This window comes from Leptidea sinapis, chromosome 14 (assembly GCF_905404315.1).
Source record: "Leptidea sinapis chromosome 14, ilLepSina1.1, whole genome shotgun sequence".
NCBI lineage: Eukaryota > Metazoa > Arthropoda > Insecta > Lepidoptera > Pieridae > Leptidea > Leptidea sinapis.
The window spans coordinates 5,779,687-5,797,632 of NC_066278.1; the positions used below are offsets into that span (position 1 = coordinate 5,779,687).

Genomic DNA, 17,946 nt, shown 5'->3' on the forward strand with positions numbered 1-17,946 from the left:
ATTTTCCTGGGAGTAGTTACGCATGCCTTTTACACAGATTGTGCAAATCTTTCGACGTGAGCTACCAGATTTCAACCTGATTTCGTGCTCCTCTTTTGGTCCGTATAAACCATGGTTTAAACGTATATGCTAAAAACATATTTTTTATTATAATAAGAATTTGCTATGAACTACCAAATATGCTCGATTTTATTTCCTCCTGAAAATATCTATAATAACTAGCATTTTAAACTAACACACAAGCTTACTAACGAACCGTGCGAGATTGGAGAAAATCTCTAACGAAGATAAATTAAATCAAATAAAAATTACATTATTCATGTAGGTCACAGAAATGACACTTATGAATGTCAAAAAGAATATTTTTTCTTATTGAATCTACTGCTACTTCGTAAAGGGTTGAGCTAGTAAGAAGAAGTAGCAAGAAACTCATTGCCACTCTTTTAAATCAAGACTTACATTTTCAGCGTTTTACAAATAATTTCAATAACAATATAATATATAAAGTGATGCAACGCGGTAATGCTGCCAGTATTCTTGGTACGCTTCCACGTAATGATAGTTTTAATTTTATGTAGTCGTAGTATTGTAAATATAGTTATAAGATTTGTTTTGATTAAGTGATGCAACAAACATACTCAAACGTCAAATAGTCAATGCATTATACGAGTAAGTCAAAAAAGGAAATGTAAATTAATACAAAACAAAAATTATTAAGTACAGTAGCTGCATCATCCACACACGCCGTAAATTTTTTTATTTATAAAAGTATTCTGTGATCATTTTAAAAGGGATCGAACTTTGTGGAATCAATTACCGGCTGCTGTTATCCCGAACCGATACGACTATACCTTTAAGAAAAGAGCACTCCCACCTTAGGCCGGCAACGCATCTCTTGACACCTCTTGTTGCGGATATCCATAGGCGGTTGCCTCACAACTCCCCATCCCGTGAGCCTCTTGCCAAAAAAAGAGAGATAGAAAAGTAAGCAATCTTTTTTTTTAATGAAAGTAACGGACGAGACGAGCAGGCCGTTCAGCTGATGGTAATTGATACGCCTTGCCCATTACAATACAATGCCACTGAGGATTCTTGAAAATCCCAAAAACTCTGAGTGGCACTTCAATTGCGCTCCTTACCTTGAGACATAAGATGTTAAGTCTCACTTGCCCAGTAATTTCACATTACTTTTCACAACAGAAATAGGCGCCGTTGTAGCACCCATAATCTAGCCGGCATCCTGTGCAAAGGAGCCTCCCACTGGTATTTAATTTATTATTACAGTAACCGTTAAGTCGTAAACATATAACTCTTATAATGTCTGGAGCGTTGGCTTCCAGTCAAGCTTGTGAAGTTCGTGCCTTGCCACCAGGTGCAGGTGTTGCTGGATTTTTTTAAGAAGCGTACTGATAATTCTTAGATACACTCTTTTGATACACTTTGGCTGAAGTCATCGATTCAGAATAAGTATACTAAGTAGATTATACACGACCCAACCGCCTCATAATGCGTGACCTAGATCATTTATACTAGACAGACTGTTACAACTGTGAAAACGTCGTAAAAAATGTGGTTGATGGTTAACCTCTATTTTGAGCAATGCACGCACCCTAACATAAAGTGACACACAAATCGTGAGTGTAAGATGTAGCTTGTCACGCACACTAAAGTAATAAATCTGGCCTGTTTTCATCGGTTGTTTAACAGCAACAGGCTCTATCTAGACGTATAAATTATTTAAGTGATTATATTGTGATGTCACATTATGGAATAGGTGGCGCTGTTTCAACTATGAGACGTTGAAAATATGAAAGCAATAGATTTTATGCTTGGATTAAGGATTGGTCTCCGTTGAGTTCCAACTAGATACCGCAGGCGTAGTCGCAGAGTGCGGCAACTAATATTACGCCCAAGTGGGCGCACTCGAGCAAGGCTTGAATAATGTGTGACGTTGACGTGCCACATGTTCTTTTAAACTTTGCTTATAATTGAATCTAGAATGCCAGGTTGCGTAGTAAAACATTGTAAAAATTTTTTGATAAATTTGAACGATGCCACGATGACACTCAATGAGTATCTAGATGCCATGCACCAAAGCAGCTAATAGTTAGCGTAATAAAAAAATTGTTCTTAGGTAGTGCGGTATCTAGTTTTCTAATATAAATCCTTAATCTAAGATTTTATGAGTGTTTCTACGGCATTATCCAAAGAGAATTTAAACATTACGTTCAGCATTATAATTATTCGTTTACCTTGTAACAATAAGGTTAACACAAAGATATTGTAATTAATAAGACTACGGCCATGTCGTATTCATCATCAAATTCGTCGCGAGTACAATTAAATTAAACGACACCAATTCAGAACTCGATATATTCGGTAGTGGGCTGGTCAGGCTTAAAGAAAGTTTGTTAGCACTTAGCTGGTAATCAATCTGCATTGTCAAATAAGTAGTATTTCCTTTTTCTCTTTTTTATTTCAATTAATTGGTTAATTTTATAATTACTAGTTTTATTTCTATAGCCATGTGATCAGTTTTTTTAAAGTAATTATTTTTTGTAATTCCTATGTTCACCATTTAATTCTCCTAGACTTTAGAACAACAATTTGTAACATAAGACTTAGAAAATTGTATTAATAAATAAATGAATCATAGATACAGACTTTTATTTATTCCTCAAAATATAAAGGAAAAACTTAAGTGGTATTCGCCTGACACGTTCGAAATAGACGTGGAAGAAATTCCTAAGAAGAGTGGGCCCGATGCTCCTCTCTGTGGTTAAATCTAGTGCAAAATTGCTATCAAAGGAAATGAGAATTTTACGAAAAACGGTTAAGGCATTGGAAACTCAAAGCTTCCCTCAGTATTTATTTCCAAACCTCACCTTTTCGTGTAACTCACGTACCTTATAGATATTACTTAGTTAGTAAGCATATTGTATACTTTGCTATTTGTATTTTTAAGGCGCTAATAATGCGTGGTTTGTCAGAATCTCACTCAAATAGGCAATAATATAACAAAAAACAATTTTGAATTCATTGTAGGCTTGTGATTGTACGAAAGATTTTATTTACCTGCATTTATTTACCTGCATGTTAAAATGTAAAGCTTAAGCTTTACATTTTAACATGCAGGTAAATAGGCGTATGTTTTAATTTGGTTATTTAACGGCCGCAAAGAGGATGTAAATACTACGTTATAAGAGGCGGCACTGCCTTTGTAAAATTTAAATTTAATTTAGTAATAAAACGTGCACTGATTTGACATAAATTTGAAATAGTAGTAATCACGGCATGGCGATAAGCACGGGATTAGCGACGAAATATAATCCGGCTAAGGTTGAAAGCGAACAGTTGCTAAAACTTAGTGCATTTCGGCTAGATCCGTTTTTTTACAAGATTAGATAGATTGACACATGATTTATATACATCATGTGTCAATCTATCAACCACTGCACGTTTCATACAATTGATTGAATCCCTTTTTTCTTAGTGTCGCTAGGCTGCACACGACGAGGGAGTGTTACTTATCAGACTTTTTCACCAGTAGGAAGCTTATTTGTGCAGGATGAAGCAGAATGAGTAAGTGATATTGTGCTTTGGTTTCAAAAGCGCCAAAGCTGACGAAATTACGTTGCTGCTCTGAGTTTAGGGTTAAATCAAGAATTATAACTTCAAGCTGGTTTTCTGTGCGAGTCTGCTCTAATCCGGTAGAGTTTGGGACTGTCATCGGTGCGTCTCTTCCACATCACAAAGCAGTTAGTCTTCTGTTCCAGACTCAGTCCCATGGGGACCCAACCTAGCTATTGGAACATCTTTTGCTGCAAACAGAATTCTACTTATAGTATACAAATCCGACAACAAGAAGCGGAAATAAAATTGTGTATCACAGAATATTTCTTTATCATTTTCCAAAATAACACTTGTACAACTTTAGCAATCGTTGAGTATTCTCAAGGGAATAGTAATTTTTGAGTTTTTCTAAATTTTAACTCATGATATTTTAAGGTTGGCCCTGTAGGCGTAATAGAAATACTGATTTGGAACTAATAAATCTGAGGTAAGCCTGAGCTATTTTAAGAATATTAAATAAATGAATTTGAACCTGTTGTGAGATAGTGATGGAACCGAAGCATTATACAGTTGACCATTTTATATGTCTTTTAATTCTGTATTCAATGATCGAGTTTCGTTCAAAATTTGAAACCGGATTTCCCAACGTTTGAAACAGACATTGTAGGTTGTAACATTGGGGTAACTAATAAATCCCTAAATTATGGTCAATATTCGGTGCTAGCGCAAATACTGCTATATATATATATATATATATATATATATATATATATATGACCAATTATTCATCGAAACAGATTAAACTAATTAACATTTAAGTAACTAACTGCCGTTCATAACGAATGTATGACGATATACCATACGTACAACGCTCTTTACAGTCTAAGAATAGACCAACTTAAATAGACACCTCATACGGCATTCAATAGTAAAATATAAGTACGCAATCAACCGTCGCGATGTACCAAGTTATACTAGTCCCTAGCGCATGCTTTGCAAAAAGCCATACGTGTGGGATTGCAGACGAACCCGTTTCTCCTTACATGGAACACCTCCATATTCCCAACGCACCAGCTCGCATATTGTTAGCGATCGATAGCTTTTTATGCCCAATGCATCGAAACTCATTTAAAATTCTAACATGATCGGCGGCCATTTTGTTTCAACCGTCCGCTACCGTCGGTCGTCTTCGAGACTTAACTTATCTCTATTCAAATTACGCAAATTCGGTGTAAAGCTAGCAATCGCCCACGCTTTAAAAAAGCGGAGGCGATTTGAGGCTTCACGTGTTCAAACAAGCGCGCGCTTCGACGCATGCGCACGTAAACTGCGCGCCATAGATTAAACAGGATTTGGGATAGTGTTGTGAATGACTATTATCGATGTTTATGAATGGAGTGACGTAATGATTAGTGTTGTGATAAAGTAAGCGGGTTTGTTGACAATGCGGAGTTATTAGACTAGAAAGGTGAGTGTAATGACACTATTATTTTGTTGTGGCAACACTAAATGACTATAATTAATTACAGACCACACTTCAACATAAGGTTGCATCGCCCACATACAGCCTACGTATCCGAATAACAGGAAACATATATTTTATTCAACATAAGTGTACACGAAATGTATTTGTGCATTATACAAATTGTTGCACAATTTTTGAAAGAGCTGTCTTTGATCTTTGTCTTCCTTATAGATCACCTTTTTGAGACTAATTGAAGGAAAGATAAAAAGAGCCCTACTATAAAGAGTCGATTCAGAAATGAGGAGATCCGTAGTAGAACCTAAGTCACCGACATAGCCCAGTTGGTTGCGAAACTGAAGGGGCAGTGGGCAGGGCATATAGCTGGACAGATGGCCGTTGGGGCGGTAAAGTACTCGAATGGCGACCACGTACCGGAAAACGTAGTATTGGTATGCCTCCCACAAGATGGACCGACGATCTGGTCAAGAAATAATTAGAGTTGGTTAGATGAAGGCAGCACAGGACCGTTGGTCACAGCGATCTTTGGGGGAGGCGTTTGTCCAGCAGTGGACGTCTTCCGGCTGAAATGATGATGATGATAAAGAGTTGTTCATCAGCAGCGGTTATCACTTACTAGAGTACCAATAGGAGGTGTATTTTCATTTATCGCAATCTCTATACAAAAAAACTACAAAATAATGAGTTTCTTGTTTATTTGTCTATTTGAACGCATTCATCTGAATACTCTTTTACGTCTTGGCTGGCCTTAATTTTTGTGAAATTTAAAGGAAAAGCGCATATGAACTGCTTTAAGCGTATGCGGTATAGTTATGTTCCCAAATCTGTTTATTCACATTTTCTACAAAATATAGATCTTTAATACAAGAAGGAAATTATTCACTAAAATCCAATTAACCTAAAAAATTTCTTTTTTTTTATCGATCCTCACTTCTGGGATTAATTACACAAATAAAATTTGAGACCAAAATTTATGAACGATGCGGGACTCGAACCCGCGAACGCTCACTACGGAAGAGCGCTCGCACGGAACGCTAGAGGTCGCGGGTGCGAGTCCCGCATCGTTCATATTTTTTTTTTTCAAATTCAATTTACTTAACTTACGAGAAATATAGAGCTCTAAACATGAGCTTATTTACGCTTTCTTTTTTTTCTTTTTTATTTCGTTATTTTACATTTTATTAACATACTCGTGTGGGTCATAAGTTCGAGTATTTTTTTTGAATCGATTTACTTAGATTGTAATTAAAACAATTTGTAAAACGTTGATACTGTAAATGTTGGAGTTATACTGGCTATGAGTTTCATGTAACTTAGCCTTTTACATTCATAAGTGTCACTTTTTGATCTTAATGAAAAATAATTTTGATATGAATATGATTATTATCTTATACTATTAAGCGAGTGAGTCTATATATTTCTTGCGCCGCTTCTTCTCTCTCAGGGCGCCATTTTTTTCCGAAGCGGTAGACTACTACTCATCTACAACAACTACTAATCTAGTATATTAGAAATGACATCAAAAAGAATACTAAAGTAATTTTGAATTTTGTTTTTAACACTCTTCTTCTCCCACTCATTCTTCGCATTAAGCTGCGTTTCTTTCACTGTTGTATCAACCTTTTTCATGTATCAGTAGACCCATTAATTAAACCTTTCCATCAACCGAGTGGAGTTCGGTCGAGGAAAGCGAAGCTGGTCTATACAAGTTTTACTTCTGAACGGGAGAAGTTAAAGGGTAAATATATATATATATATGTTAAATAATAGAATACTATAATCATAATTATCGTCATCAAATCGTGATAATTTTAATCCGAACCCAAACAAGTATTCTTAGAAGTTTCAGCTTTTTCGGTATGTGTGTGCGTTTGTGCACGCTAATCTTGAAAATGGCTAAACCAATTTGAATGTGCGGTGTGTGAATCATTACAATCTGCTCAAAACAAAAAGAATAAGTTACCCGAGCATTTTGCAACATTTGGAAGTTTATTTCTTATATTTCCGAAACAATTTTGATATTTACATTACTATATAAAATTTTAAGCTTTCTTTCGGTAACTTATCTCGGTAATTTATTTTACGGTAATTATCAATTCATCTTTTATATTAAATGTTAGGTATTTATTATAATCGATGTATGTTAATATATGCTTTGAAGGCGCGGTCATAACTTAATATCCACAGAAATTGGTTTCTTAGAGAGTCGACTACAACATAACGCAATGAAAATATTCCGACGCAAAAAATACATAACAAAAAGAAGGATTTAGAGAAAAAAATTAACTGAATAGAATATTTATATTATATAATTTGAAATATCCAATAAAAATTTGGAAGTTGCTTCCCAAAAATAAACTTTAGAGTAAAGAATCTCTATATTTTCAGCGTTAACAACATTCTTTTTTAAAGAACTTAATAGAATTAGTATTTTTCTAAAACTTAAACTAAACAATTATTCAATTTAATATGTATATTTTGAATAAACAAAAGAAAACCAGTAAAATAAATGCCTGTTTGTATATATATTATAAGTTTATGGTTCAAGCATATATATTATATCATATATATTATAAAAATCGATCCCACAACCCATTACCTAATAAACTGACTCTTTTTAAATAACTCCACCAACCGGCTCGTCAAAGCCAATAATAACTCAATAAACCATATTAACTCAAGTTCGACTATAATGTTTATATTTTATTGTACTTAATAAGTTATATCAGTGTAAGCTATTTTTAATTATCCATTCAGTAATATCTTGTGTTTAAAGTCTAAAATTGCGCCATTCAACGTAAATGATTCTAGTTTATACAAACACAAAATATTTGAATGGATTCGCGTGGGTGCACAGACTTAATGTCGCGACATTTTGAAATTATTATGCGCTCATGCTAACGGTTTTAAAATACATCTTAATGCCCAGATAATAAGGCTTACAATAGAGTGAGAGGCTTTAATAGGTTGCTAATTTTCATATTAGTTGGCGTGCTCTGTGAAAAGTGACAAAAAGCATTGGTTTCTGATTATCTATACTACAAAGTACCCTTTTACTACTGGCATTAACTAGCTTTAGGTAATATTTTAGATTATTATTCAGGTATACACTTCAAAACAATTTGTTATTTTTAAGTGATAAGTAACTCATGAAAGCTCATGGTCACTCATGGGCACATCAGTGGAGAGGGCTATGCTCGGAGTTTCCCTGCGAGATCGAATCAGGAATGAGGAGATCCGTAGGAGAACCAAATGATTGCGAAACTGACGTGGGCAGAGCACATGTTTCGACGACAGATGGCCGTTGGGGCAATATAATACCGGAAGATGCAGTGTTGGTAGGCCCTCCACCAGATGGCCCGACGATCTGGTCAAGATCTCCAGAATACGTTGGTTGAGGGCAGCGCAGGACTGATCGTTGTGGAATTCTTTGGGAATTATTTCATGTTTGTAAAACCACCCAATTGCTTTTATCTAATGTGTTTTAGCGCGAAGACATAATATAAAAATCCATTTTGACCGTGGTCTTCATTGACTTTTAATAGGTTCCATACTACTCTGTTATTATATAATAATAATTATAATACTATATTTTATTTTTCTTTACACTCACTTTAAATAACTTAAATTACTAAATGTACAATATTTATTACATAATACTAATTATTTACATCTTTTTATTGGTAATTGTAATAATACTAACATTGAAAAACGGTTTTGCAGTGATATTAAAAAAGGTTGACCTCTGACGCCGAAAGTAGTTAAAACTGTATCTTCGGGGTCAGTGAGACAAAAATATATAAGATAAAAAACTGGTAAACTACTGAATGAGTTTATAATACTATAACCGATACAACAAAAACGAATAAAAACAACGACGGCAAAATAAAACAAATAAATAAATTAATAAATAATAATAGTCATTCCCCCGACTCGCTCTCCTGACCTCTTTTTTCCCTTAAAGGTTAGAAACCCTAAAAACCAAAAAATAAACTGAATTTGGTACCTATAATACATAAATTAAAATTTTTACGATTATCAAATACACTTGATCAAATTGTAGTTATAAACAATTCTTAGTTCCCCGATACCGCTAGTTAATTTGTGTGGATATTAAAATTGTGTTGACAACAACATTACATTCTAAATTCTGCCATAGGAACGATTGGAATTGATAAGTATATTTTTTGTAGAGGCTTTTAGTTGCCAAGAGCTTGGAAACCGGTAATGGTTCATGAAACAGTAAGATAGACTCCAAATTAGTTGAAACAGTGAGTGAATGTTTAGTTATGTACAGAAATGCTTGCTCTAATGAACAATATCATGGAGGAACCATTCTTTGACGCCATGAGTAAGTCTTAAGACTTAAGTCCCGTAGACTTTTTTGTATGCGGTATTACTAACAGCTGGTAATAATGCCAAATACAAGGTGCAAGCCAAATAAGTGAATAAAAACAGACATTTGGCGTTTGAGTTTTTCGAGCAGAAATTTGAGTTTGAGAATCTACGGGGTGCTAATATTATAGATTTTGCGGCCAGATCTCGTACTACAGGGCGTATAGTCTGGGTATGGACGCAGGTTTTAAAATAATTTATAAGATTAATCACATTAGAAAACGTTTATATGGGGACTGTTATTTGTGAGAAAAATTTGCATATGTCGCATATGTCGCATATTTAGGCTGCAATCCACAACAAAATCTGACTTTCAAATATTTTATTCATAATATATCTAACAGTCTTTGAAGTTGCTAAACATCATCAACACGTCCACAGCTGGACAATGGCCTCCCCCAAAGATTTCCACGACGATTGCTAAACATAATAATAATAATCATATTTATACAAGAGTTATAGATTACATTTTTTAATGTGTTAGTAACTTAAAAATATACCTTAAGCTTATGTTATTACTTAAACTATAATCTTGATCCCATCCGCGTATATGCCTCCTCCATCTTCTTCCACAACTCTCTATTTTTTTGCTTTCTCTAGCCAGTTTTTACCTGCCTCTGTAAGAAGGTCATCACTCCACCTCATTTTGGGTCTGCCTCGGTATCTGTTACCTGATTCTCCATGTTGTCGCTTTTAGATCTCCATCCATCCATGTCCATCTTTGGTCTGGGACCCTAGCCACTTATTCTGCCCATTGCAATTTCATTTTTGCTAAACATGAATGAGGTTAAATAAGGTAGATATTGAAGTACATCACACACGTATCATGTTGTATATCAAACTTCCGGGCTTATTGTGGCCCTCGGCTACGCCTCCTGCCTACAAACTGCACCTAATATTCTCTCCTTGGTGTTATTTATTTCATTTTTAAATACACAACACTTTCATTCAATAACTTAAACTATTAATATAATTCCTAAGTTGTTACCAACAGACTGACCCGATCAACCAAATTATCCGCAAATAATATTCTGCGAGCAACAACAGAAATAAACTAAACCAAAGCGAAACTGAAATGAAACAAAATATGACGAATAATTTCAGTACGCCCGTATTGTGAGTCGCTCGTTCACAACGGAACAAATTAATGAACACAGACTTGAAATATCATCAGAGATTCGGGAGCTTGTAAGCAATTTATGGTCGCTTGATGTTGAATTGCTTTTTGTTGTACTGTCAGTTAGGTATTATATTATCTGTTTTTATTAGAATTGAACAAAATTTTAATATGTATACATTATCTTTGGACTTGACGTCAATGACGTCAGATAGTCGCTTTGTTACGGTGTGCAAAACAAGGATCACTAGGATATTATTATTAATAAATAAACTACGATTTATTTTTACTGAATTATTGATTGATGTGAATGTGTTGTGTTGTGATTCTGATGATTATTATTATTATAATGAAGAAAATCATTTAAATATTCTAGGTTAAATGCAGAAAGTATTTATTTTACTATTATATAATATATTATTAGATATAGCGACATAGAACAACAGAAACTACAGAAATATAAACAACGAAAGTCAAAATGTAACAATTAAAACTTCATAAACAAAGCAGTCATAATACGAAAACAACATGTAACGGTAATGAAACTGCAAACCGTACTGACGCTATAGGACGAGCGCGAGGGGGTGAAACGGGTATGGGAGGTCGAGAGTTCCAGCTAGTGTAGAGAGAGTGTTATTCAAGGGAAAACTTATTTTCTTAAGAAACGCTGAGCACTTTATATTGGATGAGACTGAGCTATGCAACGATCATTCGGGTAAAGTGAGCTCAGTTCGGAGAGTAGTAGACCTACAATATATTACCGTATAGACAAACAAATCATTCGAGAGAGAAGAGCACCTCTAACGGAGATACAGCAAGATAGAAAAGGTAAGCAAATGAATTGCTTCTGTAACTGATTTTGATTGACAAGTCGTAAACTACGCATGGAATTAGTTCATTAGTATTTTGAATAGTAAGCCACTAACGCACGCATTGGCAAATCAAAATTAGTCTTGCATTATCGGCCTGTTAGGTTAAAAAGGGTCGTTCCTAATATACTATCTATAGATAGAGATAAATGACTACCTTCTACTGTCAGTAATTAGCTGTCAATAATCTGAAGCTGTCCCAATATACCCGATAAGTCATTCTTATCACCAGTTCACAGTTGCAATTTCCATACAAACTTCTATCACTGGTAAGCTTTACGTCATCCCATTGACAGACAGCGTGTACGGATAAGGTGAGTTACCGTTGATAAGTTTATTGGGACAGAAAAGTCAACAATAGTTCCGATTTTTTATCTCAAGCAGGCCATAACCGGGGATAGACTGAATATTAGGAATGGCGTTAGTGAGAGCATAATCTACTAGAGTAAATTATAAACATTAACTATAAGCATATAAATTGTTAATGTATACTTCATGAATTCAGAACAATAAACTGATGAATCCTCATTTCTGCTGAGTCATAAGTTTTTATGACCATAAGCATGCATCGTTTGTTTTAGGAGAACGACCCTAGACGGAAAACAGAATACCAATCCATTACCCGTAAGTTAGTAGTAGTATTGTCGGTATTGCAACATGCTAATACTACGTAATTATCATGATATTGTTCGAACAATAAACAGCATAATTCAAATGTTAAACAACAGTGAAACACGTAGGATGTAGTAGCTATTACAACGTAAATAGAAAGTTTGTGGACGCCGCATCCAATCAACTTTGCTCCCGTGAGGGGTGATAGTGTAAAGGCGAAGACACATAATAGGTCGGTTATGTCTTATCGCTTATGGTACTTGTTGGCTGTACTACTTGTATGTCGCTGGTTTGGACGACATTAAAAAGTAATACGTTGTTAACTACGAATTCTCATTTGATTTTCTTTCTGTCAAAATGAGTGAACCTAATGAAGAAATCTAATACAATTCAATTCAGTTTTAAAATGTTATCAAAAAGAAGAAAATGTAACGCAAGTTGCGAAAAATGACGTTTAATACTAATAAATCCATATTGCTGTATCACCCAGAGAGCACAAAGTTGGTTTAAGCATTTTCAATCCGGGAATTTCGATGTCAAGGATCAAGAAGATGTCGCTCGATTCGCCCTGTTACGGTAAAAATGGACGCCATTTATGGAAAAGTGGAGCAAAATCCGTATCTATACAGGGTGTCCCGTAATCAGTGGACCAACGGGATACCCGTGATAGGGGTGGTCATCATCTCTCGAAAACACCAAATTTTACTGTTCTAGGGCCAGTAGTTCAAAAGATATGATTTTTTAAGCATTATTTTGAAAATTCTACCCTTATCAACACAAAAGTTGAAAAAAAATATTTTTTATTTTTATTTTGCCCTGTTTCTTAACTTAAGGTGGCTGAGGAAACATGTGTCTTCACAATTAAATCCATTTTTGTGAATAAATATTGCCAAATTAAAAATTAAAAACCAAAACATGCGCAAATATCAAATAACTAAATTTGCAACGTGATGTTTGAAGCAAGCTAGTGCAAAAAAAATGTATGACAGCCTTGCGGACCATTATTTAAAAAACATCTGCAGTTCATACTGATTCCAAAAAGGTATAACAATATTACATTTTACAAAAAAAATAACTTAATAACCAATTTTAGACTCCAATTGCGAGAAACATTTAAGCGCTATCTATTCTGAGAATTATTTTGTTATCGAGAGAGAGATAACACAATATGCTATCTCTTTCTCGCTCAGGTACCTTTTTCGTTTACGGGGTCCTATTGGCCGACGCCTATGATCCCCACACCCTAATTTTTCAAATTATTCTTAGTTTCATCAGAGACTTGCTCATAGCTCGTAGCTGCACACGTGTTTTTTACTTCGCTACCATTACGACTCTTTTTTTTGGTGACTGACGCTTGAATTGGACCTTGTTTGTCTTTGTGATTTGGATACTGTTTGCCCGGATTTTATAAAATGCCTAATACCTATACTCCTCGTGAATATGCTGAGATGTATTTTATTTACGGTCTGTGTAATGCAAACGCTCGGCAAGCAGCCCGTACGTATCGTGAGCGCTATCCTAATCGCGACCGCTATCCGGATCATCGAATTTTTCTCCGTGTAAATAACGCGTATTTAGAAGGCAGAATTCCCGGAGCTGCAAACAACGTGGGAAGACCTAGAAGAGTCGATGAACTTCAAATACTGGCCGAAGTGACAGAAGAACCTTCTACGAGTGTTCGTCGTATTTCAAGACGTACTGGTATAGCAAAAACAACAGTACATCGCATTTTAAAAAGAAACAGTTTATACCCTTATCATATTCAACGAGTGCAGGCACTATTACCTGCTGATTATCAACGGAGGATAGATTTTTGTGCAGAGATGCTTCGCCGATGCCGACAAGATCCACTATTTTTCAATTCAATATTATGGAGCGATGAATCGTGTTTTAAAAGAGTTGGAGTGTTTAACATTCATAATTTACATGAATGGGCTGTTGTGAATCCACGTATTGTACGAGAAGATAGATTCCAGCACCAGTTTGGAGTCAATTTGTGGGCTGGAATCTTAGATGGTAAACTTATTGGTCCATTTGAGCTCCCACCGAGGCTTAATGGTGCTCGGTACTTGCAATTTTTAAGAAATGACTTAAGTAATTTATTAGCAAATGTACCACAGGAGGTATGTGAGAGGATGTGGTTACAGCATGATGGCGCACCCGCTCATTATTGCAGACAAGTGAGGGAATATTTAAACGAGTCTTACCCAAGTAGGTGGATTGGACGAGGAGGTACAATCCCATGGCCAGCTCGATCACCTGATCTTAATCCATTGGATTATTTTTTATGGGGATATTTTAAAGAATCCGTATATGAAACCGTTAACGATAACGAAAGACAGCTAAGACAAAAACTGAATGTGGTGAGTGAAAAAGTCAAAAATAATGAAAGGGCGTTAAAAAGTTTAAAAAGAAATTTTATAAGAAGATGCCGGCTATGCCTTAGAGTAAGAGGAAGATATTTCGAACATTTATTATAAGAAATAAATAAAAAAATTCTAACTATTTACTTTTGTTTTATTGTAAATTCCGCCAAGAAATTGCTATCTAATGTTGATTTAAAATAATTATTGTCTTTTATTGTTTCACAATAATGATTAATTATACCTTTTTGGAATCAGTATGAACTGCAGATGTTTTTTAAATAATGGTCCGCAAGGCTGTCATACATTTTTTTTGCACTAGCTTGCTTCAAACATCACGTTGCAAATTTAGTTATTTGATATTTGCGCATGTTTTGGTTTTTAATTTTTAATTTGGCAATATTTATTCACAAAAATGGATTTAATTGTGAAGACACATGTTTCCTCAGCCACCTTAAGTTAAGAAACAGGGCAAAATAAAAATAAAAAATATTTTTTTTCAACTTTTGTGTTGATAAGGGTAGAATTTTCAAAATAATGCTTAAAAAATCATATCTTTTGAACTACTGGCCCTAGAACAGTAAAATTTGGTGTTTTCGATAGATGATGACCACCCCTATCACGGGTATCCCGTTGGTCCACTGATTACGGGACACCCTGTATAGTTACAACATAGCTAAATAAATTAGTTTAGATAAGAACGTCTGAAAGGGGTTGTGGTCACCTTCTGTGGCAAAACTAGGGTTTACTCGTAATAAGGTGGTGTTGTATTTATGGTGTGATTGGAAAAGCATCGTTCATTATAAGCTTTTAACGCCAGGTAGAACTATCGATTTTGATCTGTAGAGAGAGATTTGAGTGGAAAGCAAGCAAATAAATAATATTATTATTTAAAAAATATTAAACTCCAACAATACATTAGAATCTAAGAGATCATTCAACTTTTTCCAAACTCGTTGAGCATATCATCTTTCAATTTCTCCGTTAAGAAATCAATCAAATACTTTTTCTTTGTGCCGTTTAATGTGATACTGTTAACACAGATTTTCAAAAGGTGTTTATAAAATTGACCACAAAATATTATTGCGAAAAATCTCCTACAATGGCATAAAAGGGTTGGTTTGCATCCTATTTTACTAACCAAACCCAGAAAAATGTCATTTATAGTGGTTATGAGTCTCGTCCTGTTAATATAACATCCGGTGCTCTACAAGGATCCATTTTCGATCACTTCCTAGACCCCTTTCTGTTATTTTAACAGCAGTTTCAATCTAAATCTATTCCAACTTTATTGTAAGGAAATATGTTGGCAGAAGTACTTGAAGCTAGTATCGCCTTAGTGTGTCAACACCCGATGGCATATAGGTCAACGGTTTACTAGCAGTCTATTGTCCAAAGAATAGTGGAAGCGGTCAAAAGGCAAACTATACGAGTACATATTGTTTGCTAAAATGTTCGCTTCGAGAGCTCTTGCTAAAGAGGACATATTTTTACTGTCATTTTGTTGCTACTTTAACCACAATCCTTTGTGTTTTCTTATCTGTTATAAATAAACAAAGACAAAATAATTCAGTACCTTTAAGGGTACTGCTGCAGTTGTTGTTATAAAAAATCTTCTGTTCATGTGTCTCTCAGCGATCTCAAGTAATGATATTTACAATATATTACATAATGACAATTATTCAATGCTAAAATACATTGAAGGGTAACCAGAATATTCTCGGTAGTCACTGGCCCGACAAAATTTCTAACGATCATCTTTGGCAACGTTGTCATGACCAACAGATAAAACAACGCAAATGCAGCTAGATAGACACACTTCGTAAGTCTAGATCTATCTAGGTTGTCTAACAGCAAGAGACCGTTAAAAACAGGCCAGGAATATTAGTTTAGTGTGCGTGGCAAGCTACGTCTCACACTCGCGATTTGTATGACACTTTGTGTTAGTGTGCGTGAATTGCTCAAAATAGAGGTTAATTCTAAATTCCATTTTTTTCGAGGTTTTCGCAGCATTCATAGTCTTTCTAGACGTACAAATGATATAAGATAAGTATGTCATTTGAACGTATATATGTTTATTGTAACCGACTCAATAGAGTGCGATTTTGACCCACTTTAAACGGCCAGATTTCGTTCGAACTTCGTAGATTTATCGAAGACTGGTGACAATAAATTAATTTGATAAAATTATTTAATAAGCAAAATAAGGTTTTTGTTAATTTTTATAATTTTCATCTACATCTACTATAAGGCAGGAATTGATGTTTATTTTAAATTTCATAATAAATTTTCTATTTTAGTTTGGTTTTCTACAAATAGTGTGTTTTTTAGTTTTTTTTTACTACTATTTATTCTATAATTTATAACGCACCCATTAACAAATCAAAATTGATCACGCATTATCGACCGAAGTCTGTCTCAGGCCAAATAAAACGGTTTTGTAATTTCGTGTGACCCTTACATACTTGACTAAATAATGAATTAATTATGAATCATTTTCCAGCGATGTTATCACTTCGAATGACCATGTGAGATGTTCCCTCAATGACTGCAGCAACTGCAGCATATTAATTAAAAACAGGAGTTACTACTTTCTCTGACAGGTGATAATCAGGTGTGAATTAAGTTGGAATTCTATAATCCGTTCGTTTCGTGTAATATTATTCACATGGTCGTATAATATTGTGAGCAGCTTTTGCTAGTAAATATTAAGCTCGGAACATTTTAAGCCGAATAAACAAATATTTTATTTTATATTAGCTGACCTGGCAAAAGTTGTTTTGCCGTATAAATTATATATGAAAACCTTCCTTGAGCTTCGACGAATCTATTACAAAAGATTTCATTATGATCGGTTGAATAGCTTAGGAGTTATTAGGGAACATACAAACATACATTCTCTTTTATATATATAGATAGATTACAAATATAAGTTTGTAAGTTATAAAAACTCTTATTTGTCATTATTATGCATTATTTATGGAGAGAATGAAGAACTGATTGACCTGATTCCAGCCGTCGAATTCTACCTTCATTCGGATGACATCTTTTTTTTATGAAAATAAGGGACGAGACGAGCAGGACGTTGAGCACATGGTAATTGTTACGCCCTGCCCATTACAATGCAGTGCCACTCCGGATTCCTGAAAGACCCAACAATTCTGAGCGACACTACAATTGCCGTCATCTTGAGGTATAAGATGTTAAGCCTCATTTACCCAGTAATTTCACAAGCTTCGGCGCCCTTCGGACCGAAACACAGCAATCCTTATACATTACTGCTTCACGGCAGAAATAGACACCGTTGTGGTACCCATAATCTAGCCGGCATCCGGTGCAAAAGAGCCTCCCACTGGTCCTTACCAGGATGGTCCATCGATATTCCAGGATGATCCTAGAAAATGTCGTACGCCATGGGTACATTAAAAAAAGCGCGTATAACTTACTAATGGGCCGGAAATGCTTCTTTAATTCCTCTGGTGTTGCATGAGACTGTGGGCGGCGGTGATCACTTAACATCAGGTACGCTCGTTT

At 35.0% G+C, this 17,946-nt stretch overlaps 1 protein-coding gene across 1 annotated transcript in view; it reads left to right on the top strand.

The window, feature by feature from the left end:
- The first annotated feature begins 4,741 nt into the window (after positions 1-4,741).
- LOC126967864 (uncharacterized) overlaps positions 4,742-17,946 on the top strand; it is a 132,440-nt gene continuing 119,235 nt past the window's right edge. Inside the window, exon 1 of the mRNA XM_050812550.1 lies at positions 4,742-5,041. The gene's annotated coding sequence lies outside the window, so the exon portion shown is untranslated. The remainder of the gene's footprint in view (positions 5,042-17,946) is intronic.